The following is a 25,954-nucleotide window of genomic DNA, read 5'->3' on the forward strand; positions in this document are numbered from 1 at the left end:
TTATTCAGATTTCGTTTACTGGACTTATGGATTCCTGAGAGAAGTGGATTTTCTTTAATTGTGAAACAACTGGCAACCAGGTCCATAATTTAGCAGAATTTGAGTTCATACTTCAATCAAGAGTTAGTGTGTTGCTGCCAAAGAACTGTATATTGATATATTGGTCATACATGTTTCAGTCACTGGGACTTAGCTAACATGAGTTATTCCATTGTCTTGAGAAAGGTAATTATTTATGCTAAGTGACTGACTTTAATTCTCCTCTGCTGTAGTGTATTGGATGGTTCACCCATATATTTATGCTCTGTCGCTGGCTATGATTGCATCTTGCCTGCAGAAAGCTAAGAAGGTGTGGCTGGATTTTAGTGGGATCTATAAGTTATTCCTCTCTTCCAAAAACAAGAGCAGCCGATGACCATTAAGAAAAATACTCTTATCAGGGTTAGAGGTGATCATCCAGGTGTGATTTTCAGAACAGCTTTGCTCTTCAGGAAATCTCACACTTTTCAATTTTAATTAATGTGATTGATAATAACTGCTGTATTGAAAACCTGAGGGATCCCTTCCTTAGATACAGATGCTTTATTAGCTGGATGTGTGTCCCCCTGTTTGTAATTATGCCCATTTTTCAAACCTTCTCTTGTGTTACAGGTATCATCTGGCTTTGCCTTAACTCCACAATTGTATATAATTTTAGATTGTATGCTTAACAAACCTGGAATCCAAATAGGCAGTACCTCACTTGGTGCAATATCTTTTTTTGCTTTTTGTACAGGTCATACGAAGCTCATAAACTCACTGATTATGTCATTGTTATATAATAAAGATTAATATATGTTAGCTGGATTTTTGACCTTTGGATGTTGGAAGTCACTTCATGCTATTTTTTTATTGGATATAATTATTATATGCAAAGTATGAGCTTTTGGGATTCACAGGAAGTGCCCTGGGAGGCAGGCGAGCTGTCCTGGTTCAGTCTGGTGGAATCCTAGAGGTAATCAGAGTGATCCAGAAATAACCTATGCATTTTATTTGAAAGCAATTAGGCAGAAATCCTGGCTTTGAGGAAGTTAATGTTAAGAATCACATTGATTCCAAAGGATTTTGGATGAGATCTATGCTTTAGGTTTTGCCATCAGCATTAAACTCTGGTGCAATTAAACTGAATATCAATTGAAAATGATTTTCATGAGCTGGTAATGAAACCTCCCTTTCTCTTGCCCTTCAGTGATATGAAGTCTGCTCGTGGCTGATGGTTGATGCTTCCATTACAATTTTTGAGCATCGCTGGCAAAGAATTGTACCCAAATTCCTATTTTGTTTTTTGGCTCTGTGTTGTTTGAATCTCAGAAGGTGAGATGGGTACATTCCTATAGATAGGTCAGATGAGGAGGAGGTCGTTTGGTTGAGACCATATAGTCTCTGCACAGAGCACTGCAGTTTGGGTGGATGTGGAAGGACGTGGCAGGAAAGCAAATGATTTACTTCTCTAAAAAATACATTTGAAAATGTCCATTATGAGAGATCAGAATGTATCACTGCTACAGCAAATAAATGTGTGTGTGTATATATACGTTAAAAAAAAATCTGTGATTGCAGCACATAACATGCATGCTATTATGAAACATTTATTTTCCATAGGAGTTGATTTCAGAAGGGAACATCAGCACTTCTCTATTTTGTATAAAATCAGTGAAATCTGAAAGCTCACTTTTACCCATTGATATCTATGAAATGTAACTGAAACGCTGCTCCTGCACAGATGGAAGAGGAATGGTACTAAAAGTGTCTGTGTACTTTTTGGAATGATCAAATGTATCCAACTCCTTCAGTCTGTAAATGTATGATCTCTTAAAGCTGCCTTCAGCAATAATACTCAGCTCTTAACATACTGTTGATTTCCCCTTGGCAAAACGTTTCCTCTTGCTTCTGATTGATAACAGATATTTAAACTTGAACCAGAGACTGGGAAATCATTCAATTAAGAGATGCATTTTGATAGAAATGCCCTACATTTTTCTCCTTTGCCTCTAAAATGGCATCTCCTGCCCAGTTCTGCTGCTGGTGAAGGGGAGAAGCGCAGGGCAGTGGCTGGGAGCAGCAGGGTGAGGTGTGTGAAGTCACAGCTCCTGGTTAAAGGTCTCAGAAGCAGCAGTGGCTGTCTGACCACAGCTAGAGCTGCCTTGCAGAGCCCTCCCATTCTCTGGTCCCACACTGCTGTTGTGTTGATTGGAGTTTCTCCCAGAAGGGCTGCTCAGAGGAGGTCACCTCATGCAGAAGGAGCTGGGTTTGGGAACCGCTGCTTTTCTTCTCTGTGCGTTCCTTTTGCCTCTGTCTTCCCGTGTCCGTGCTGCAGCATCAGCTCTGTGGCTGGAACAGAAAAGCGTGAGCACATGAGAAAAGTTTCTGGCCAAGTGTGGTGCATGCATTCTTATCTCCTTATCTCTATTTATTTTCAACTTTTTCTCTGTATTTCATTTATTTTGGATCCGTGTTTGATTATGAAAATGAGGGAGGAAAAAAAACCAACTTATTTCCCTGCTCAGGTGATGTTTTGTAGCAGAGGCGGGCGTTGCCCTGTTCCCTTGCATTCACCCTACATCAAAGCAGCTCTGCTCTGCTTACTGGGAGACACAGAGCATGGAGGTGGCACACGGCTGTGGAGCCCAAACTGGTGCTGTTTAAAAGAACCCAGGTAGCAGAAGGCACTGAGGCAGCTTGGAGCATTTCCTAAGCAGCTTTCTCTTTATGAAAGAAGGAAAAGCTAGCTTTGAATTATGGAGAAGAAAAACGTGACGGTTGCATTTATTTATTTATTTGTATTTGTTTTGCATTTTGTCACTTTCTGGTAGTGCTGGAGGTGATTCAGTCCCCATTCCCAGGCACAGCACTGTACCTGGGCTCACACTGCCCCTCACTGCTGCTTGCCCCATTCATTCTGCTGAGCTGCTCTTTTTTTCTGATGTAAGTCAATTGTTCAAAGGGTGTTTTGGAATGAAGGGCAAATTGCTGCATCTCCTCTTCCTTATTATTTAGATCTTCCTTATTATTTAGATCTTCCTTATTATTTAGATCTTCCTTATTATTTAGATCTTCCTTATTATTTAGATCTTCCTTATTATTTAGATCTGTTGCTGCATTCATCTTCCTGGAAAAACTAGATGGTTTTTAAGTGTCCTGAAACTCAACCTTAGCTATCAACTCTATATATTCATTTTTAGCTTAACTTTGTTTTTGTAAGCCCCCAGAAGGGCAGGTCTGTGGTACGTGCAGTACTTTTACAAGCAGAATTTAGGGTAGAGAAGATAAATGCAAGAAGCTGTGTGTCACAATTACAAGAAGAAAGCTAAACCATTAATAGGAAATATGGGCTGAAGCAGAAAAGCAGATCTATTTCCTCCTCCTTTTATAGGGGTTTCTGAGTCAGTAATATGCTTTACCTTAGCAATTCATTACAGTCTCCCATCATATTGCAAGAGCTCTTTATAATATTAAAACTCTTTGTCTTCTAAAGGCATTGTTAACCAGATGACACACAGTGCGTACAAGAAGATCCCCGGTGACAGAATGCAGTGGTTGGCACATGGCACAACATCGTATTTTTTGTGCTATTGCTGTGCAGATGGAAATGGCTCCTTTGAGGAAAGACATTGTCTTGGATGCTGAGCTGAAGTTATTTATCTGTTGCTGTTTGCCAATGAGGGGAAACCTTTCCTACCCAAGAGCTCTAAGGGAAACATGTGCAAAGAACAATGATAAAATCAGTCCCTGTTATATAAGTGATGATGAGGATGATGGAAATGTGGCTCAAACAGTCTGCTTAGAGAAAGCTGTGATCTAAGGTGTCTGGAAGCAGTTTTCATCTGTTTTCATCTTTGCAGTTAGGGGAAGGGAAAATGCCACTTCCCTCATTTTTAATAGCTTATTTCCTTGACCCCCAACCCCGTTTTTTTTCCTTATGTCTTCTGCTTCAGATTAGCTGCAAAAAAAATATGGAATTGGAAATGATCTAAGAAAAGTTCATTTCTGAAGGGGGAATGTGGTTTGGTTTTGTCTTTATTTCCTGCGGTGTTTGATGTGGGGAAAAAAATAACCAAGAGGGGGCTGGTTTCTATGCAACCTGAGTTAACCCAACGCATTTTTGAGCTGCTGTCCAGTTTGGTGTTCTGCCTGACCATGTTCTGTTCATAGGTGTGATACTTTTTTACCATGCGTGGTAGTGACCCGTACTGTAGAGGCTACAGTATTGTAATCTGATGGCCTTCATCCTGCTGAAGGAATCTAGGTGTAGAAGCATAGAGCAGAGCACTGGAGATCGGCTAATAAAGCAGCTTTGTTTCTGTACCCGCACGTATGCCAGAATTTATTGCTACCCCTGGGCTGTTTGTGGTGCAGAGGGCAAATGTGGGTGTGAACACTGACCGACCCAAAAACGAGCTGAATTCCAGCTGCATAACAAAACTGTGCTCTGATGGCACTGTGGAGACCTGATGGTAGAAGGGAGGTCTATGCTGGGCCAGTGTTAGGGCACTGAGTGAGTTCTGATCAGTTTATGGCAGCTGGACGTGCTCCTAGGCCCTCCTTAAATCTTACTCTGTTTAAACATATAGATTTTTTTCTTTTTCTTTTTTTTTTTTTTCAAGTGGAGCTCTGTTTACAGTGAACATATTCTCAAACAAAGGCAGGCTTTATTAACGTTGTCTGACAGTAAAGTTAAGAAAGGTTTTCTGAGTAAATAGCAAGGCTAAATTTCTCAAGTTGAAGGCATGCAATTATGCAGCCAAGCAGACTAAAATCAAGGCACATCTGTGCTCTGCAGATTTATAGCAAAAAAGGAAGATAACCTGATGTACACGTTTAAAGAAACTGCACTGCTCATTTCTGTGGGAGAAATAGATTCTGGTTCATTTCCAGAAAGCAAAACTGTGGCCCAAATAAAGAACAGACCTGAAAAACGATTGCGTGAAAAATGGGAATATTGAGGTGGTCAGTGCTGTAGAAGAGAGGAGAATTCTACTGTGCCATTCTGCTTTTTGGTTTTTGTTGCCCACTTAATTGGATTCCTGCAAGAAGAATAAAGGTTTCTGGAGAAGATAGTGCCAAGACCATCTATCTTAACAGTATTGAATTCAAGACAGCTAAGTCAGATAGTCTAGGCTTAGTCTATTATAAACTGTGACTCACCGGGTGTGATTCAGCTGTCATGTACATTTTGAACAGGAATTACTTAACTGCATGAGTATGGAAGATACTTTTCTTTAGGTCTCTTAGGCGGCTGAGGGCATACAACTTTGAATGAGAATGTTAGAAACTGAGAAAAAGCTGACTTCAATATTCTGACTTGCAGACTGTAATCCGTGCTACCAGTTTGTGTAAGTAATTTGTATTGAATTTTATGCACGTATATTTGATGAAAAAAGCTGTGAGATTTTTGTACCTGTCAATATCAGTCTTGGCTAAGACACAGAATTGGCTTGAATGGGGTTTCCAGTAAAGGTGGCATGCAAGATAACATTTGTGAGCATTTCTAAGCTCTGATTTGTCAGTGAGTCACCATTACGTGAGAATTTTGCTGAGCACACACTCTAAGGATTTCAAGATGAGAGACCTGTTCAGTAGAGCTGGACAAAAGGTAGCAAGAGCCTTTCGTGGAGAAAAAAACGAGATGTCTCACAACTTTATTTTCCTTCAGACATCTGCAAGCTTCAAAAAGTAGCAAGAAAAAGCCTTTGCAAAAACATCCTTGCCTATGGGAACATCATGATATCGCATCAGCTTAGAGCCATCCAACTTATATTCTGCTTTCCCTTGGGTTTGAGTCTTCTAGACCTCACTGTTACCCTGAAAGGCACTTGGTTATTGGGTGGTAGATAACGAGGGGAATGCCACTGGAGTAGCAGTACCTGTCCAGATCAGCACAGCGCTCAATCCAACATGCCATGAGATGGGTGCAGGACGGCTCATTGCTTCCCTCACCTGTTGGGGTGTACGTGTGTTACTGCAGGTCTGCACCGAAGGTGAGAAATTTGTCTGTCTTGTGCTGTTACGAGAGGCTGTCGGTAGAAATGTCATCTCGTACCTTCCTAGTAGCAATGGAAGCATACTGTAAATGAATGAGGAACCATTTTGGGCACTGCAGGGCTGTGCATCTTCAGGAGCAAGGCAGGGTTGCCTGTGAGCTCTGTAAGCTCAGTCTTTTTGCCTATAGTGTAAATCTAAATGTAAGGTGTTCAAAAGGCATTGCTAGATTTTTTTTTTTTCTTTTTTTTCTTCTGGAAACCTCAGCTAAAGAATTTGGTTTTCATGATGCCCCTTAGGATCACCACAAAGTAATAAGTCAGCATCATTTTCTAGCTGCAGTTGATAACATTTATTGCTAATTCTTTAAACACTTCTTTAAAGGAAAACAAGTCTGCAACCTGCATTGCACCCACAGGAATAATCTTTATTTTCCTCTGTTTGGTAATTCAATTGTGGCTTGTAATCTTGTGCAGTTGTAGCAAAAAAAAAAAGTATACAGTCAACTCCAATCTGTCACGAGGAAAGTAAAAAGTGCTTACCACTACCAGTATAGTAAATCCTGGCTGCTTTATTAAATAAATGTAGAATTTCACTTGGAAGCCTTAAGGAAGAGTTTAGAACATCTGAACAATTTAGCACATTTTAAAGCTGAATGAAGACTGATTTAATTTTAGGGTGAGATTTAAACTGGTGGCATACCAAATCCAACTTACTTAAATTAATTTGAGAAGTGTAGGCATTATTTATGTCTTCTGAATTGTGAAAAGTGATCTGGTCTACCAGATAAATTCTGGACTATCATAATCTTTTCAGTACTGCAAAAGTAAAGACTCTAAGAAAGATCCCTCGACTATTTAGAACTGTAAGTCGGAGAGAGTGAGACTGATAAAACCATTACAAGAGAAATTCAGTGCTCGGGTGGAATGGTGCAGCTAACGTTGAAAAATAGCCCTTTAGTTCCAGCAGGAGCAGCACTGCTGAATTTCCTTTCAGTATAAGGTGTGCTGGGGAACAAGGCCCAGCAGGAGCACGGGGGGGACAGAGTCTGAGGGCTGTGCCTGTAAGAACTGCACTGTGCTGGCAGTTTGGTGGTGCCTGGGGTTGTGACAAGAGCCCATGGCAAGAGCCATTCCAGTGTTGCACTTAAACACAAGCCCATAGCAAACTGCTGGCTATGGAGAGATGCATGCATGAGAAACAAGCAGGGCTGTAAGAGGCTTTTTCAAATCAGCGTTGTATGTTTCCTTGGTAGAATGTGCAATTCTCTGTTTCTTATGTTGTGTGTTGTAGTTGTGCCTACTTATGAGAAACTAAACTGATTTTTATCAATTTGATTTACAAAAAGAAGTATTTTTCCAGCAGCTGGATTTAGTAATGGTGTCCAATGGAATAGCTTTTGTTGTGTTCAATCAATGATATCAATTTTCCTTTAAATGTAAAGATTGCACAGTTCAACAGGGGGAACAGTATTTTAAAGATGAAGTGACTGCGTGGTTTGCTGAGCTCTCTTCTAAGTAAATCACCCTTTGTTTAGCAGTTTTGTCAGGCATGAACCTCATGAATTAGTGGCTTTTGGTACTCAATGATGAAAGCTTTATAATATGTTGAAACAAAGCTCTTAGCACTTTTCAAGGCCTCAGTATGCATTCCAGGTTATTTTTTTCTAGTTAACTTTAGGTAGCTAATTAAAAGCTAGGTTTCTTTTGATTTGCTTCTCCTTGAATATAAGAAATGTCAGACAGAGGGGACCGTGTACCCCAAGTAACTAATTTCCCTATGTAAGGAACTGAAAGGAGTGAAGTATTTAATTGAAATGATTAGGCTGGAATCCAGCTGAAGGATAAAGGCCAATTTCATTCTGGACTGACACTTCTGAGAAACCTTTAATGGAAAATGTCGGAATGGATTTTTAGCACCAAAGAGAATTGCAGAAAGTGGAGTGTCTGACCATCCACAGCAGTGAAGGTTGGATTTGATCTTTTTGTCCTTGTTGCAAAGAAAGGCTGACATCTCAGGAGAGCTGGTGTTGGTTTCTGCTCCTCATGGTTGCTGCATGCTGCTTGAAGCTCAGCTCAGAAATCTGGAAGGTTGGTGAGCCTTAAAATCATTTGTATTTTTAATCTAAATGCCATTAATGCTTTTGCACACCCTTTGCTTCTAATAGAAAAGAGATGTGAGCTTGCTGCAAGGTGTAAAACAGCTATATGTCATAGCCAAAAATATACTGAATATTTTCACAGCCACTCTACCTAGTCAGTATAAGAAAATGAAGGTATGGGGAACAAAGAAGACCCCCTGCTTGAATCTTTGGAGTGAAATCTGCTCCTGTATGGAGAGCTGAGTTTAGTGGGGATGCAGAGACTCATAAGTCCTTCCTCTGGTGCTGTAGAGGGGGTAAAATTAATGATGGGGCAGTTAGAAAGAAACTGGAGCAAGAATTGAACTGGGGAATAGGAAATTTCACTGCTAAATGTCTCATGAACAATTAAGCTGCAGATGATATATCTAATGTAAAAATAAATAAAAAAATAAATTCAAACCATGACAAAGGAACCAAATACCTTTTTCTGATAGAGGAAGATATTAATAAATTAGTGCAACACTGACTTTCTGAGTATTTTTGTAGGAGCTAAGGAAGGACAAACACAAAGGTGGGTTGGACTGTGACTGTCCTGTACTCTATATGTATTTGGGTTTGCTCTGTGCTGTCCTCTACAGAGCTATTTCTACTCCCTTGAGAGTCACTACAGCAAGGTGTTGGCAAGGCAGGTTAGAAATGCTAGTTCTTCATACAGCTTGCTTTGAGGATGTCTCCGAGAAGATGATTGTGAGCAAGGGTTGTGTTTGGTGACTTTGTCTTCCTAGCAGAACAGCTACTATCACATAATGCACACTGATGGCTGCAATCTTACAGATTGAATGGCAGATTCGTAGTAGCACAGTTGAGTACATTTCTTTTCACATTTACTGTTTTTTTTTTTTTATGAAATCAGTGTGGCTGCACTGATTTATTCCACCTGGAGACCTGGACCATATGCTGTAATAAAGTTTCAAGGAGAAGACCAAGATGGTGTAGAGCTGGGGTTTCTCTGGCACTCAGTTCATGCTTGTGTCAGTCTTTCTAACATCAGCCCCTATTAATATTGCCTCCATAACATAACACATTTGATAGCCTATAGTTCAATAGCAGTCAACTGGTGTACCTACCTCTACTCTGATATTTTAATTCCATTAAGAAAATAATTGTAAAAGGAATATGGTGACAACCTCGTTCTCTCAATGATGTCCTACTGCTGTTCATGTGCCACGGAAGCCAAGGAGAAGGAAAGGACATACAACTGCCTTGAAGGCTTCTGACAGCCATATTGCTCAAATACGAGCAAATTCTTACACTCTTTGTTCAGGGTCACAATTAGTGAAAACCAAAGTGTCTGCAGCTGCATTTAATACAGTAAATTATTAGGTAATTAACCCTAAGGCACCCTCCTCAGAATCTCTAGCTTCTAACTGTAGCTGAGAGCATCTTTCAAATGCAGCATTACATATGACTGCATCACTGTTTAATTACAAACAGAGCAAGCCTCTAATGCAATCTGAGGGATTTAGATGGTGCTAATGGAGAAGGAAGAGGGAAAGAGAAAGATAGAGAGAATGAAATCATCTTTCATCAGAGCAGAAAGACAAAGGCTCATATATAACAAGGATGCAAATAAAAGAACATCTAGACAAAGGACTCCTTGCTTGCAAGCAGATTCATTTTATTATGTTTATTATTGCATTTGTTCTCTTTCACAAGCAGAAGTGTTTTATGTTTAATAAAACAGGGATAATAAATGTTTAAACCAGCCTATCTATAAATAAAACTGAGATTTTCAAAATCCCTATTAGCCAACCCTTTTCTGGGGTTAGAGCAGAAGGCTGGCCGTAGCAATGCCAGGGACCTGCGAGCTTAGAAGCATAGACTCACTAAGGCTGGAAAAGACCCACAGGATCACCTGGTCCAATCATCCACTGATCACCAATAGCTCCCACTAAACCATGTCCCTCAACACAAAATCCAAACGCCCCTTGAACACCTCTAGGGTTGGTGACTCCACCACCTCCCTGGGCAGCCCAATCCAGTGCTGACCCCTCTTTCAGAGAAGTAGTATTTCCTAACATCCAGCCTAAATCTCCCCTGGTGCAGCTTGAAGCCATTCCCTCTAGTCCTGCCACCAGTTACACAAGAGAAGAGGCTGACCCCCAGCTCACTACAACCTCACTTCAGGTAGTTAGAGAGCAATAAGGTCTCCCCTGAGCCTCCTCTTCTCCAGGCTGAGCAATCCCAGCTCCTTCAGCTGCTCCTCATAAGGCCCGTGCTCCAGACCCCTCACCAGCCTTGTTGCCCTTCTTTGAAGATGCTCCAGGGCCTCAATGTCTCTCTCGCAGTGAAGCTTGAAGCTGATACGAGTGGAAGTACATTCAGAGCAGCAGCAGCACAACTGGGATGGGCAGAGGATCCAGCCTTCCCCCAGGCACTACAAAGGACTGGGACTGCTTAGACTTCCTGATGTAGTAGTGCTGATGAGAGGGGGAAAAAGTACACACATTAATAACATATTGCTGGCCATACGGCTGCTTCAAGAGAGCAACTATGGATCATTCTCACATCATTTGAGAGGGAATGAAGACGATAGGAAGAAGGAATAGGTCTGATGTCAAGGATGAGATCTGCCATTAGACTGCAGCATTAAAAATATACTTCAAGATTTCTACACATACAAAAAAGCAGCAGTAGGGCTGTTAAACCCCTCACAGGCCTGAATAAAACCTGTTGGCATTAATATTGGGGTTTGGTTTCCGCTGAGCACAGCTCAAAGGATGGGGTTTATTTCTGCTAGTGAAAGCGGTGACACTTACTGGAGGGATCTGGATAAGCGAGGAGGAGTAGAATCTGCAGCTTCACATACTGCTGGCAGTGCTGGGCTGTACCAGCTCCCCACAGCTGAGTGAGAACTGCAGGCTTCTTTAAACAGGGGAGCTGTATTTGCAGTTCCCCCACCACAACGGCAAGTATAAATGCAAGCATCAGCACAGGAGTAAAGGGTTGTGAGAAAATAGCAGGAAACAAGGCTTCACGTGGTGGATTATTCATCTCCTGTGCTGCAGCTTTGTATGCTGGCATATAATATAACAACTGCAAATATTGCACTCCGTGCACTTAAATACACTAAATAACATTTATCAAACTGTTAGTGCTAAGAAAACAGGTTTAGGAATAAAACTCAGGGCTGTAGAGTCTGGGTCTGCTGAACTCACAGATGGTGCTGCAGGGAGAGGAATGCAGGCAGATGCCCAAGAACCAAACCCCTGCCCAAGAGGGGCAGATGGATGCACCCATTTTCAGTGGGAATTTTCTCTGTAGCTGCTGGAAGATTTGACCCCAAACAAACACTGGTTTAAGAGGACAGGAAAAAAAAAAAAGAGATGGATGAGTTCTGCCAGTTCCAACAACTCAGCACAGCTGCTACTACTCACAGGACATCTCTCAGGACTCAACAAGAAGTGATTATTTTCCTCTGTAATTTCACTTGTCAGTGAACAGCAAAAGCCAGCAAGCACCACATGAATCTCAGCTTCAAAAATGTCTTGCTACAAAATGGCTATTCCTCCAGGAGCTGAGCAGTATAGGTCAGGTGCAGACGCTGTCTGAGTCTTTCATTAGAAGGCAAGGAAAAAGGAATGAGGATTTTTCCTTCTGATCTTGATTCAGAGTCAGCTGGAATTTGGCTCTGCATGGGAACCAGTGCTAGATGTGCTATCTTTCCCTTCTCATGCATCTTCCTCAGCACCAGCCACACATAATAAATCAGAAGTTGTACTCACCTGAGGTCCCTTCCTCTTCTAACCAAGCTGAGCAGAGTGAAATCCCAGGCCAGAGGCAGAGCTGGAACAAACATTCTCAATATTCTGCACTTCACAACCGGGACAAACTGCTGAAGCTTCACTGACTTCAACAGTACCGAGGCAACTTGCTCTGCTTCAGGATGTGTCCTCACTTCTAGAAAGGAAAGAAGTCTGCTGTGGGATGCAGACAAAACAACCCACCTGGCTGCCACGCCAGCTGGCCCTCCAAAGCCAGCAGCAGAGATTCCTACATGATAAGCATCACCTTCTTGTGGTGCAGATGATGCTCCAATGGGTAACATGGTGCCATCAGTGTGTAGAAGAGGACCTCACTGTTTACTTGAGCCCACAGGGCCCTCCTGTGAGACTCAAGTTGTATAAAGGCTTTCCTGTGGTTACATTTAGTCTCTTCTCTCATACATGAATGAGTCAATTTGAGCTCACTGAGGGGAAGTGGAGGAGGTGGAACACAGATTTTTCTCATCAGGAATTCCTGAGGACTCTCTGATTTTTTGCTCTGTCTGTGGTAATAGCTTTGGACGATTTAAAAGACATGAGTTGCATCTTATGGGATAAAGGTGTAACACATGCATTCACAAAGAAAATCAAAGCAGATCAGTGTACATGTGGGTACTCAGGGATCACTCTGAAATGACCATACAACTCATGGCTATAAAGCAACAGAGTTGTTGAAGCAAGGAACTGACTGACTTCACCTGTGTGTTCTTACACTGACTTGTAAATATTCTCAGATGGACCCTTATGTATGTTGCTGAGTATCCCAGAGAGATAAGCTCTCAACCAGAGTTCCCCTAGGCTTGATGATACAGAGGGGGGTGCTAAAGCATGGCATCACTTACAATACTGAAGTTCTAGCAATCTACCAGAGCCTTCATTACTTAAATAATTATTAGGTGCCCGATCTGATTAATTTGCTCCATCTGAAGTCAAGGTGCACTTTTCAAGGTTTTTTTTTTTTTTTTTTTAATAGAATAAAACTGTGATAGATTTTTCTACTTTGCATTTCTAACTTGTAGCTTAGAGAGGAAAAAGTTGTGTAAAAGCACATCGGCTGCAGCCCCTGACTTTATTTTCACTTTCTCAGCTACAGAAAAGAGTAGCCAGTCAACAGGAAACGCAGTTTTTGACCGCATGAAAGCTACTTTTTGCAATTCTAGGTGATTGTAACAAGTCTATTGAAGAATTTGTATTCCTGTGGTACTGTCCAAATGCTGGTATTTTTCAAATTACACACTGGATACAAATACTGCAAGGAACAGCCTTTTTCCAGCACCTTGGAATGGGCTCCTGTGCCCTTATCCACGCTGAATAGATACTTTATTGAAGAGCAAAGCTATTGACTTACTTCAGAGGTATTATTTACAGTATCAAGTTTTAAGACACTCAAATCACCCTGAAATTATTTTCTCCCCTTGGTTTCCGCCAGTTAATAGACAGAACAGAATGGGCCCAGCATCATAACACCCAGAACGGGATCGAGAGCTCCAAAGGCTTCTGCATTCACTAAATCAGGAAGTACTTCACTCAGCAAAAACAGAATTTTTCCACTTTAGAAAGTCAGTACAAAAACTTTCACACTGACCTGGAAACTTCCTTGGCTGTGATTCTGGATGTCTGAGGAACTGGACTCTGGTTGTGTTTTTGTGCCATAGGCAGAAAGACACAAAAGGAGACCTATGCTATCTGTACTCTGACCCACCAGGAACCAAGCATTCTTTGTTTTGCTAGGTCTAAAACTGAGGCAGTAAAAGCTGTAATGACTTTCTTACTACTAATTAATTTCCTAGTTTTTATTTTAAAAAAAAAAAAGCTAATTTCTAACGTGATTAAGAATATGCTCAACTCCCACTGCATTCAGGAACTGTTAAGAACACGTTCATGGTTTGCTGGATAAAAAGGGACTTCCCTCCAACCTATTTATAGCTCTGCTAAATCAAAGGATTTCTCATAGTCTCACCCCAAACTAGAAAAGCACCAAACCAGGCAGCACTTTTGCCTACAGTGGTAACATGCTACCTTGTAACATGATAGCAATATGTTACAACAAAGCAGTAAAGGCCCAGGCTGAAGCAGGTGAAAAATGTGCTCAGATGCAACAACCATTAGCACAGAAGCAAAGGAAACAAGTTGCTTACCTTCAGAAGGCCTTAGGTAGGCAGGAATTGCCAGTAAGATATACTTGCTTTCACTGTCAACCCTTAAATGAGGGCTGGAAGGGGTGGATCCTGGCTCCAGCCCTTCTGGTCACTCAAGTACACTGCATGCACCTGAGCTCCTTTGGGTTGGCCCTGCCTTCCCACCAGGTGTTCCATCACTAATGCAAGTCAGTTTGTTGTCCATCAGCCTCACAGAGTGGTTCAGGTATTTGTTCATATGTATTTACTTCAGAAGCTGAAGCTGTCCAGGTGAACACAGGGAGGCCACTGTGAGTGCTGGTTCAGCAGGGTTGGGTAGAGCCCCATGGAACATCACTGTGCACCTTCTGTGTTTTAAATCCCATTAGGTGCTGCCATGCACTCAGTTCCAATTGGCTCTCTGATAAGTGAAATTCCTTGCAGGCACATAATGAGGATTTGGTATTTTCTTGATAGAAAACACTAATACTGAAGGAGCTGGTAGAGGAGGGGGAAGTACCAAGAGAGACTGTTGAGTTTTTATCTTGCAATCTGTCAATAATCATGAATTATTGCCCTGGGAGGAAGGCAGTGAAAGAAACCAGGAAAAGAAATCAGAACAGCAGGTGAGGTGAGACCTGTGAGAGCAAAAGGGATAAGAAGAGAAGAGAAAAGAAAACCAAACCAACCTTTCTCCTCCTTTACAAGACACTTTAGTAACCGACTTATTAGTCTGTTTCTTTAGGGAAAAGCAACAGCAAAAACCAATTTGTAATTAATTTTCTTCCTAACAAACTTTATAATGATTCCTAATAGCTATTTATTTTGGCAGCGTTACAAAGCAGCAGTCACTGCTCCACGCAGCTGAGGAGTTACCATCGAGGGCACCTGCCTGCACATCCACTGGGTGCTGAGCAGCCATGCACTGATGGGCACTGCAGCTCCCCGGGTTCTTTGGTTTCCTCCCAGGGAAAATGAAGGGCTGCATAGAGTCCAGTTCCCTCTGTGCACCCTGGCTGGGAGATGCCACAATGCAGGACTGCCATGAGGAGCTGCAGTTTGGACACTATCAAGTGCACTCATCTGTAGGTATTACTGAAGGAATGTGACTCATATGAAGCATATGAAAAAGAACCCCCCAGATTTCATCTTCCTCAGTGCTAGCACAGAATCAGAGCCTGCTATGACTGGGTAGTGAGGAAACCTGTTTGAAATAATTACTGCCTGGCGAGGGAATAAGGCAGAGAAATATGCTGTGCCCCTGCACATACATTTTATAGAAGCCAAACAAAATTCTATCTTCAAAGAATTTGGAATGTGCTGTAAATCTGGAACAGGAGGTCTGTGTTCTTCCCTTTGTGAGAAGCAGCCTCTTAAATCCAGTCTGAGTGTGAGAAAATGAGGGAAAAATGGGCAGGTTGATGAGTGCTAGAACTAATAAATTTTGATTCCTATGGATTTGTATTGCCTGATTAAATAACTCTGCCTGAATTCTACCAAGGATTGCTGTCATCTGCATCTGCCAGTTTCTGCAGGTAGCTACCATCTCCTGAGTTAGTCCTGCTGATATATATTGATCCCCTGCAATATTTTCCAGCAGAGGGAGGCCCCTGGAGCCTAGCACTGCCACAGTCAGAGAGTTCTGAGCAACCTGCCTTTACCCGGCCTCTCATAGTCCCTATCAGTAGTGATATCTGAATGTTGAGGACTGAAGCAATCCACCAGCCCATTTCTTTCCTCCAGTGCCCCCAGAATCGAACAGTCCTCAGTTAACTCTCCAGTCAGGGACCATGTATGGCCTCAGGTGCATCTCCTGCTGTGCTGAGTTTGAAATCTGTTTTCTCCCAGGTCACGAGTGAATTTCTGGAGCTCAGGAGCATATATATCTATGGCAAAGCTTTTTCAATATCGAGTGTTTATAATGCTGCTGGCTGCTGTAGATTCTCTGGTGTTTAATAAGCCATGAACTCCCGCCGCCACTTTTCTCACTCGCTTTTTTTTTGCCTGAGAAAACTCAAATTGGACAATGGCAGCTCTCAGGGAACACGGAAGGACAGATGTAGGCATGTAAACCTCCCACCCACTCCCAAAGCAAGGATTTCCTCAGGGAGTGAGGCTAAAATGAGAGAAAATATCCTCAAGGAAACTGTGTTTTACATATCTGCAAGAGACTGTAGTGCTGTGAATACAAAATGGATGTCTACCTCAAAGACAGAGGACTCTCGAGAGATTTAAAGGCATAACATACAGTGAAGGAATTTGTAGTAGTTATCCAGCTCAATACAACATTGAAGCATTTTTGGCAGAATGAGCTTTTCTATTCCTGCATTAAAAAGCATAAGAGAGCAGAACAATCCTTTAGCAAGCGTGAGCAGCAAAAACACATCTATTCTGCTTTTTATTAAGCTACTCTGTGCTAATCTGTTTTAGACACTGGTTGCAAATTCCTTCTGCCAGAGTTGTTTTTTGTTGTTGAGAGCAGGATGTTTTGGCATGGCAGGTGCAGGAGTGTCTTCTGCACACTCAGACACAGTCTGAATCTCTGCCAACACTTGGAAAAGGCCCTGCAGAGACAGTGCTACAGGAAACAGCCTCTGAAGCTGGGGAGATTCTCATCCACAGCTCATGCAGATGGCTGGGGCTCCTCCATCTGACTTGTCAGCACTAGGCACTGTCAGCTGTGCACTCACCTGGAGTTTCCCAAGGATCAGTAAAAGCTGATGGACTACCTGGCTCGCAATTGACTATAGAAGGAAAATTCTTGACAGTATTACCCCTCTGCCCCCTCATTCCCTTTTCTGATGTGTGTGCATTTTTTCAGGGGAAGGGGTTTCATGCCAACAGGCACAGTTGGCAGCAGGATGGAGCCTCCTCTCTGCAGCACTGACAGCAAATCAGCTGAAGATCATGGCCTGCACTGAGCAAGGAGAGGGCTCAGAGTGAAGGACTGCACTCCCTGGGAAACTGGCATAGCTAAAAATACAAGGGGTCACTCTTTATTGCTTAAAGCTTAATTATTTCATCCAGGAGATCTTGGAGCAGTCTGCAGTGCTTCCTGTTCCAGGCAGGGGCAATGAGACCTGGGGCTGCATTGCATTCTCTTCCCAAATGGCCCATTTGCTCTCTGTGTGACACTGGGCAAAGGATGTGAAGGACAAGACTTGGCTCTGAGGCTTGACATCTGTGACTCTTCGTATAGATCAGATAGCTTGGCACATTAAAAAACTTACCAGCCCAATACATCTTACCTGCTGTGAATATGCTAGACTTTACTAGAAGATTCAGAGAAATAACCAGATCTTTTCACAGCACATGTTTCAATACATGAAACAGCCATTCTGTGCAGTTGGCTTTTTATTTTTTTAAAGTGTCAGCCTAGAGCAGTAATTTCAGAAATAAACATGACAAATCCTTAGCTTCTGTCAGCTAACAGCAGTTTACTCTCTGGTATCAGGCATTTCTCAAAGGCACCAAGAAACGCCAACAGTGACACAGTCTCACTTATTATATTTTGCAAAATCAGAGATGATACATCATATCTAAAAAAAGAAAGCCTTTCTGTTTGCTGGTTGCTGTATTCCCTGAACACTGTTGTTAAAGACTAAATAAAGGCCTCAGGCAGAAAACAACCTACCAAGAACAAATAGTGATGGTACTTTTGAAAACTAAATGATGGTACTTTTGCAAAACAAAGCAAACCCAAAAAACCCTCAACCAATTCCAACCCCAATTTTATTAAAATAGTTGCATGAAATTTATATTTCATGTTTAATATCTATAACTGGAAGACCATGGTGCATTGCCAAGACCTGTGTGTATCTGCAGAGTCTGCAGGGGTGATCAACCTGTGAATGATTCAGTTTCTCAGCAGTTAAGAGCAAAAGATATACTTTGTGAGCTGTCACTTGTTAGGTACTCTGATTAGTGGGTTTTCAGAAGGACCAGGGTCTGACACCCACAGCATTTCCTAGAATAACCTGAGTTGGAAGGGACCTTCAAGGTCGTTGAGTCCAACTCCTAATTCCCACTTTCAATGGGAATGAACTTCCTACTCTGCTAGTAGCCAATATTTGTCCATCACAACATGTAGATTTTAGAAGAATAAGGACCAAAAGTCTGCTTGGAAGCTCATTACTTAGGGCAAATGTAGCAGGAATTTAGTACAAACTCTTATATAAAACACACCATGAGGATCAAACTATTGAGATTACTTCTCTTTCTCCTTTTCTAAAGCCTTGGTTATCAAGCTGTGTTGGAAATGGCTAAGCTGTTCAGCAGAAGGCCCAGTGACATCAGCAGTGTACTCTTGAATGACTTTTGGAGATCTCATTTTCAGTAATCTATCATTTTGTTTTTTCCATAGACCTGAAGGGCCTAGATCTGATTATGTTCTGTAAATCTAATGCTTTAAAATGACCCTTCAAATGTAGCCAGTGTCTTAATGCCTGGAAGTTATGCAAGGAAGTAAAGCAAAAAGATGAAAACAGTGTAGAATTTTCAGTGAGAATGGTAGTTTAGAAACCAATAGTTTCTCTGAGAAAATATTGGTGTCAAAAATAGTCGATGCATCCAGCATCAAGGAAAGGGGAAAAATAGAAGCCAAAATGTCCTTCTGAAGTAATTTGAAACAATTTTTTTCCCTGGTAAAGTTGGAAAGAATTCTGTTTGGGGAAGGCTTGCTTTGTGTTTTGTTTTGTGGTTGTTTGTTTTTTATTTCATTTTAACGTGGGAGTGAAAATTATATGTTCTGGCCACAACTATTGGCTGACTTCTTTATGTATCTTATTTATTTTCTGAGTCTACATTATTTCTTTTATTGCCAATATAGACACTTTCATTACTGTTGAATACAAACTAAATGAAAATCTGTGGTCTATTGTACATTCCCTTTTCATTGCCTAGGAAACCATGAAAGATCAGCAAGGCAAACTGGTGAAGACACAGAATATCCATCATCTGCATGTCTGTGTGAAAATGTATCCCAGGTATTAATGCTGCTGTGACAGCAAGACAGTGGATTTCTATACCTAAGGCACAAAGATGTCAGCAAATCCCTCCTCAAACTGCAGAAGTGAATAGTTCAGGGCACATGGCCTGGCCTGCCCTGCCTTGCCCCTATTGCATTTGCCATGGCAAGCTGCTGCCTCAGCCTGTACACGATCATCTCATCCTGGGTTTCTTTTCATCAGCACTGTCACTCTGAGAGCTATCTGTTGCCTGCTTTGCTCTGGTACATGCAGGTCCTGACTGAGTTGCCCAGACAGTGCTGCAATATCTGAATGTGTTATTGCACCATGCAAAGCCCAGCATGTTTTTTTTCCTCCTGATTTCCTTAAAACCTCCCTCTCTGCTGTAGTCACCATTTCACAGAAATTACAGCCCATCTGCCCCAACACACCCTCCTGGTCTCACTGAACTCCTGCAGCTCCTGCCTTTGTTGTGCAGAGGATTGGTCCAGCCAGGCTCTGTCCCAGAGCAGCATTTCCTCTGCCTTGCCTTACGCCTGCCTGTGCTGAAACATGCCATGGGAGCCATTAAAATCCCATCACTTGCAGTATGCTCCTTTTTTAAGCATAGGAATACATTACAATTACTGCAAATGCCCAAGGCAATGAATCCTGAGCCTTTAGCAGCATCTGTTGTATGCATGTCTTCAGTTCTTTTTTACAAGCCAAATATTTGATGGAATTATAGTTCTGGCATCATGAAAGGAACTGGTTATCTGTAACTTTTCCTTGTTTCCCAGCCTGGGGCATCTGTCTTTGCAGATGACAGCAGTAACACAAAGGACTCTTATTCCTGTAACCTGAAGTGCTCTGGATCTCAGACACATTGCAGATTGCCATTGACACTTTGTTCATTTGCTCGATGAAAAGAACTGCAAACTCATCATTATAAAGAGATATGCAAATCCCTCTTTTGTTTTCAAGGAAACCGTTTAATTGTCTATTTTTCATCCTCAAATTTTTCCCAGCAGTTTCATTAGCTGACGTGACAAAATATCAGCCCATTTCATTTTTAAATATAGGACCAATTTGAAATAATTTATTTTCACTTTGGGAGCAAATTCACCTATTATTATTCTGTGAATAATAATCCAAAAGAACGAACTTAAGCCTCTTTCCCCTCTTTGCATTATACTGTAGAAATGCAGGGAGAGCTGACAGACAATTTATTTTTCTGTAATAAAAAAGGTGCTTTTTTTGTTTTCTTTTTTTTTCTTTTTTTTCTTTTTTTTTTCTTTTTTTTTCAATTTTTTAAAAGTGTTTAAAAATGAACAGTGCTCTGAAAAACTGAAAGAATCCCATGAAGTCCAAACATCTCCATGGATTGGCTGCTTCAGTGGTCCACGTGAACAGCTTAAGTGTGTTAAACCTTAAATTTTGGGCCTCAATCCCCTACTGAAAGATATAGAAAAGTATCTTTCTACATCCCTCTTCCTCCTTAACCGGAGAGACCTTCTACGACTTAGTGACTTTGTACCCGAAAGCCATTTTTTTCTGCCCAGAAATGATATTACTCCTTTCCAATGCAGTCTCAAACATTTATAATTGTTCTCTTTGTTTTTTTTGTTGCACCCTTTATTCCAAAGCAGTGTTTCCCACTGTCATCCCCACAAGCACTGTTCACAATGCCCTTAATTGTGGGCGCATATTGCTATCAAAAAAGACTAATTCTAGAAACTGCTTTGTGAGTAAAACCAGCTGTTCTCAAAAATATCTGCACCGTAATATATTTGTGACACGGACTGACAGCAGCTCCTCTGACTGCCATTTCAGAGCAGGGAAACTCCATCTGATGTGAATGATGGGGGTTGACGTTAGCCTACTGTTTGACCCAATTTGATATTTGATCAGCTGTATTTCTGCATTATGTTTTCTGCTTCTGGGGGAAGGGAGCTTTGTGTTGATGGGCATGCACTGAAATTCATAACTCATCATTGATAATGTAATCACGGCATTGCATTAATTGATCCTATTCAAGATGACTGTTACACACCGTGCAGGCTGTCCCGGAGCTAAAGCAGGCAGCAGGATGCTCCTTGGTACATTATTTTGTGCAGGAGAATTAACTTCTGACAATGCAAGTTTTGATTCTGGCCAAGTTTCAGAGGCTCTTGCTTGGGAGCTATTCAACAATACAGCAAAGCTTTGATCTCCCTTCTCATGGATGATGGAAGAATTCTTAGATTTATTGCCTAAAATTTCCACTTTATTAAGCTGTCAGGTTTTGCTTGCTGGCCTACTACAGAGTGAAATATTAAATTTGATTTAAAGGTCAGAGGAGATGTGTGACACCTACAATCTGCCTTTGAATTGTTTTTTTAACATTAAATAGAGTTTACAAGGAGAGAAAATTGGAACTGGTCAGTATAAGTCATCCCAATCACAGTGTCTTTGGAAAGACAGCTCTGCTTTCAACTACACTGCAGGAGATAAAGGAAATGGATCCCAGAGTCCCAAGCTAATGTATCCATGAAACTTTGAGCAGAATTCTGTAACAACCGAGCAAGGGAAAAGCATCAGGAAAATGCTTTTGACCACAGTTAAAAGAAACCTTCATCTGGGGAGAGGTTTTAATGTGAACGTACTGGCGGTCTAAATGAACTCACAACAATGGGCTCTGACCACTCTCCCAGCAGACCTGATTATTATTATCTCTGCATCTCTACATCTTTTAATACAGAAGCTAAATAAGGCCCCAAAAGAAATTACTTTCTTTTAAAATAGTTTTACAACTGCTGCAAAATATATTAGCATTTTAATTAAATATATGAAGTATAACAAGGGCCAAGATATACATTTCTGGAAGAATGTAGCCTAATTTAATTTCCACATTTTATGTATAAAGTTCTTGACACATACAAACTCCTAACATTCTCATTTACTTCTTAGTACAGTCCTTTATCATGTAGATGTCATTAGTCACATAGATAGAAGAAAAGAATTACAAATTACAAACTAACTGTTAAGTCTATGTGTGGCATTGCTGGGTAACAAAATTTGGTATTATACTGAGTGGAAATCTGTGTTTAAGATAAAAAGAGAGGCAATTTCCTTCTGTCTCATTAAAGAAAATAGAAGCTCACTCCTAATCACTATCTAATTCCCTAGAGGTGTCGGGGAGGTTTCTGATTTTCTTGCTTGGGAATGTAGAAAGGAGTCATTCTTTCCTTGGTTAAGAAACCCCAAAATAACACCACCTTCCAGTACTTATTCCCTTACATTACTCCCCTGATCACGTTGGACATGTTGAAACAAATGCAAACATTGGCATTCACCTGAGAAAGAAGCCAGGAAGTGAACTTGCTGTAAACTTGCTAATTTCAGCTCCAGACAGAGGCAGTGGAACACGAAGCTCTGTGGATTTGCTGCACATTGTAGCACATTGCTTGGGTTTGGCATAGCCCGGATCAGCACACACAGAAATACAGTGAAGGCACTCCATCTCTCTCACCCACCATTTGGGTGGTGTAAGTAATGCTTCTCTTTGTAAATTCACACATATCCTCTCTCCAACTGTTTCCCATCTCTCTCAATATCAGTGCCCATAACTCAAGTTTTTTTGCCATTTCTTGTATACTAAGGGGTCACTGTGAATTAAAAATACAGTTTGAAGGGAGAAAGTGGCCATGGTGTCAGTTTTTTGACTTTTTCTTTGAGGTTTCACATAAAACTCTTACACTGAAAGCAAACCTGAGCCTTTCATCCAGAAAGGATCCAAGCACAGTTCTAGTTCAGGCGGCTGAAGAAATCTGATATTTCAGAGATGAAGTCAGATAAAATTTATGAATTCTTTAATCCAAACAGATTTGGCATTCCCCTCCCCCCCCTTTTTTAAAGCTCTTGAGAGACAATGTGGCAGATTAGAAGAACCCATTAAAGAAGGTAGCACAAAATAATGGCAAGGTTTTCTTCACTCAACTACTTCCAGCAGTAATCTTAGAAGCACATCCATGGATTTATACACTCTCATTACTTTGATGTATTGCTGCATTTCTGCCTAAACCTAAAGTGAAATGTTAACTTTGGCCTGAGATGAAATATTGAATTTTCAATACTAAAATGTTTCAATTATTCATACTGAAGGATTGGGAACCTAGCAAGGAGATAACCATTGCTCATACACCGGTAAAGCATGCCAGCTGCTAGAAACACGAGTTTGTATTTCAGAATAATCTTATTACCATGAGTGTCAAGTCATTAACATATTATTCAGAGTGAAGTTATCAGGCTCTGATTTAAACTTCACTGTCACTCAATTAAACACATAGCCAATTTTCCCATCACTCAAGTAATATTCTCTTAAAAAAAAAAAAAAAAATCCATATCCTTCTGGCTGAAGATTTCAAATCTCTGTATTAAAATGTCATTTTCAGGAGCTTTGGCCTGGAGTTGTGGTTCCCAGCTGTTCCCACACAGGAATGAGTGCACGCAGATCAGAGCAGCTCGAGAGAGTCCTGAGAAGCCATTTGAGATGCGCATATCAGAGACATCTCCACAGGGAAGAACTCAGTAACTAAGATTAAATGAGCTGGGGGCTTGCTTTAAACAACCTTAGCTGTAGCTTTTTTTTTTTCTCTTTTCCTTCTTTTCTTTCAGATTATTATTATTCCCAGTGAGAAGAGTCCCTTCATACTGATAGAGCCCCAGTAATGTTGGGGCTGCAGCTGCAGCACTGATACTTCTAGAAAACACTCTATCTCACCCATTCAAGAGGAATGCAAATGGGCAAACATGAGGAACAAGAAAGCAAGGAAGCTACAAGAAAACTGTAGTGGGAGCTGAAGATAAAGCAGATGGAAGCCAAAAGCTCTACAATGAAAGGAAATAATTAACCAGAATGAAGAATTTAATCTAATGTGAAGTTAAATTAAATCCAAGGAGCAAGTCACAAAAGAAAAGAGAAGGATGACTGACAATGACATACTGACAACATATGGATCATGGCCCAGGTCTCCAGAGGCATTGCTTTGGGTTTGTTATTTGGATGACACGTGAAAGAATTCCTTGCCATTGGTTTGATAACACAACAAGACACAATAGGAATTTGTCTTCTTGACAATTAATAAATGCTAGCAGCTAATTTTCCTGACATTTTCTTACTTCCTTTTCCTTGCTTACATAGACTACACCTTTAATTTTCTTTCTACAGGCTAAGACACAAATTTTCCTTCCTATATAGAAAGTAGAATAATTCTAGCAATATTGTCCCTTGAAAAGTGGGAAATCGGTTTAAATTAAAAAGCGAGTAGGCAAGGAGAAGGCTAACTCAGCAGAAGTGGGCTTGCTTCTCATTTCCCATAGTACTAGAGAATTTTTTCTTTGTTTCCTCTTTGTCAGGTCTCAGTATCCCACAAGCTGCTTGCTGCAGTTTCAATCTACATGCAGAGTAACTGCTGAGCATAAACTTTGTTTACATCCATCATTCCAGGAACGTAAACAAGACAGAAGGGGTAGAATTATGAATGAAGACTTGATTAAGGAGTGACAGCAAAAATCTGGGATAATAAAGGGTTGAATAGCACTTGTTTGGATGCGTGCCAGTTACTTGCAATTAATTTCACTAACTAGCAAGCAGAATGTCTGCTGGATGGTAGTCAGAGCAGCCTTGTTCTGCCCACACTGGTAGAAAATGGATGAGCAGACAGAAGCAGTATGTTTTGTTCTGTAAAGCAGCAGACAAGTGACAGAGCAGGACAGCACAGCCTTGGTGTTGGGAGACTCCCCAGTCTCTTACTGTGATCACAAGTCCATCCTGTGGCCTGCTTAAATGAAGCCAAATAACCCTAGATCAAACCTTGGGAAAAAATAATCACAGTATCCACGTATTCAATAGAACCATTCCCTTATGCTCCTTAAACTCTAAAAGTAAATAAATAAATAAATAAATAAATAAATAAGATAAGATTAAAAAGCACATTTTTATCTACTAGCTGAGGTATTCAATGAGTCCCAAATGGAAGGTGATGACTGATCAGCCCTTGGCCGATCAATTTATTGAAATCAGGAGCAGCCAGCAGCTCAGCAGCAGTTTTGTGCAAGCTGCCGTATGAGAAGAATTGGAAAATAAGATGCAGATTTGAACACGGGACGTTACCTTCTTCCATTGTTTCACTCACAGCACAGAAGGCAGTGCTGCTACAGTGCAGTTTTTCTTTTGCTGGCTGTATGAGTGAGATCATGAAGGGAGACTAGATAGTGAGAGTGAAGGTAAATACAGAAGGAAACCAAATGATTCATTTAATGAAAGGGCTGATTATCCTTAAAGGCTTGTTTTACTCATGTTTTAGCCACTCTTTATATGTCGGGATTTAAAAAAAAATCAATTTCTATTAAAACTCTTCCAGATTCAGCGTGTGATCTACAGAATGCATTTTCAGACCCAATCCAACCTCTGCTGAAATCCAGACTTTAACAAAGTTTTGAACAGACTTTAACATTACAGAGGCAAAAAGCTTTTTTTGATGAATTCTCACTGCAGCCGTAGTTCTGTGAATCCAAACGATTTTATGTCAAAGGCTCTTCTGCCAAAGAATACTAAGAATGCAATTTGACAAAAAAACCCAAAACACTATGATCTAAGAAGTAAATAAACACAGGACTTCTGGATGGAGATTATAAATTGCCCTCCCAGTTGTTTGTCCAAGCTCAACGTCACTGCAAACCCCGGACACAGTCATGTTATTCAGATGTCTCTGACAGCCAGTCAGTGGATGGCAGTTCATTACAACAATATTAGCAATTAATGAGGTTGTATTTAGTCAGTGCCAGGTAATTAAATAGAACGTAAACAAGTGCTAGATATATCTAAAACTTAAAGTTCTGGTATTTTAATATAGATCTTGAGTGAGAGAAAGAGAGCACAAAGCAGTGAGAAAGAGTCAATATCATTTAACCTTTCATCCTTCT

At 40.9% G+C, this 25,954-nt stretch overlaps 1 long non-coding RNA gene across 1 annotated transcript in view; it reads right to left on the reverse strand.

Moving 5' to 3' along the window:
- Nucleotides 1–9,778: 9,778 nt before the first annotated feature.
- LOC109370806 (uncharacterized) overlaps nucleotides 9,779–25,954 on the reverse strand; it is a 119,812-nt gene continuing 103,636 nt past the window's right edge. Inside the window, exons 3-4 of the long non-coding RNA XR_014887756.1 lie at nucleotides 11,887–12,061; nucleotides 9,779–10,581 (exon numbers count right to left, since the gene is read on the reverse strand). This is a non-coding gene — a long non-coding RNA (uncharacterized LOC109370806). The remainder of the gene's footprint in view (nucleotides 10,582–11,886; nucleotides 12,062–25,954) is intronic.

The sequence above is a fragment of the Meleagris gallopavo genome, chromosome 22, assembly GCF_905368555.1.
Source record: "Meleagris gallopavo chromosome 22, MGAL_WU_HG_1.1, whole genome shotgun sequence".
NCBI classification, from domain to species: domain Eukaryota; kingdom Metazoa; phylum Chordata; class Aves; order Galliformes; family Phasianidae; genus Meleagris; species Meleagris gallopavo.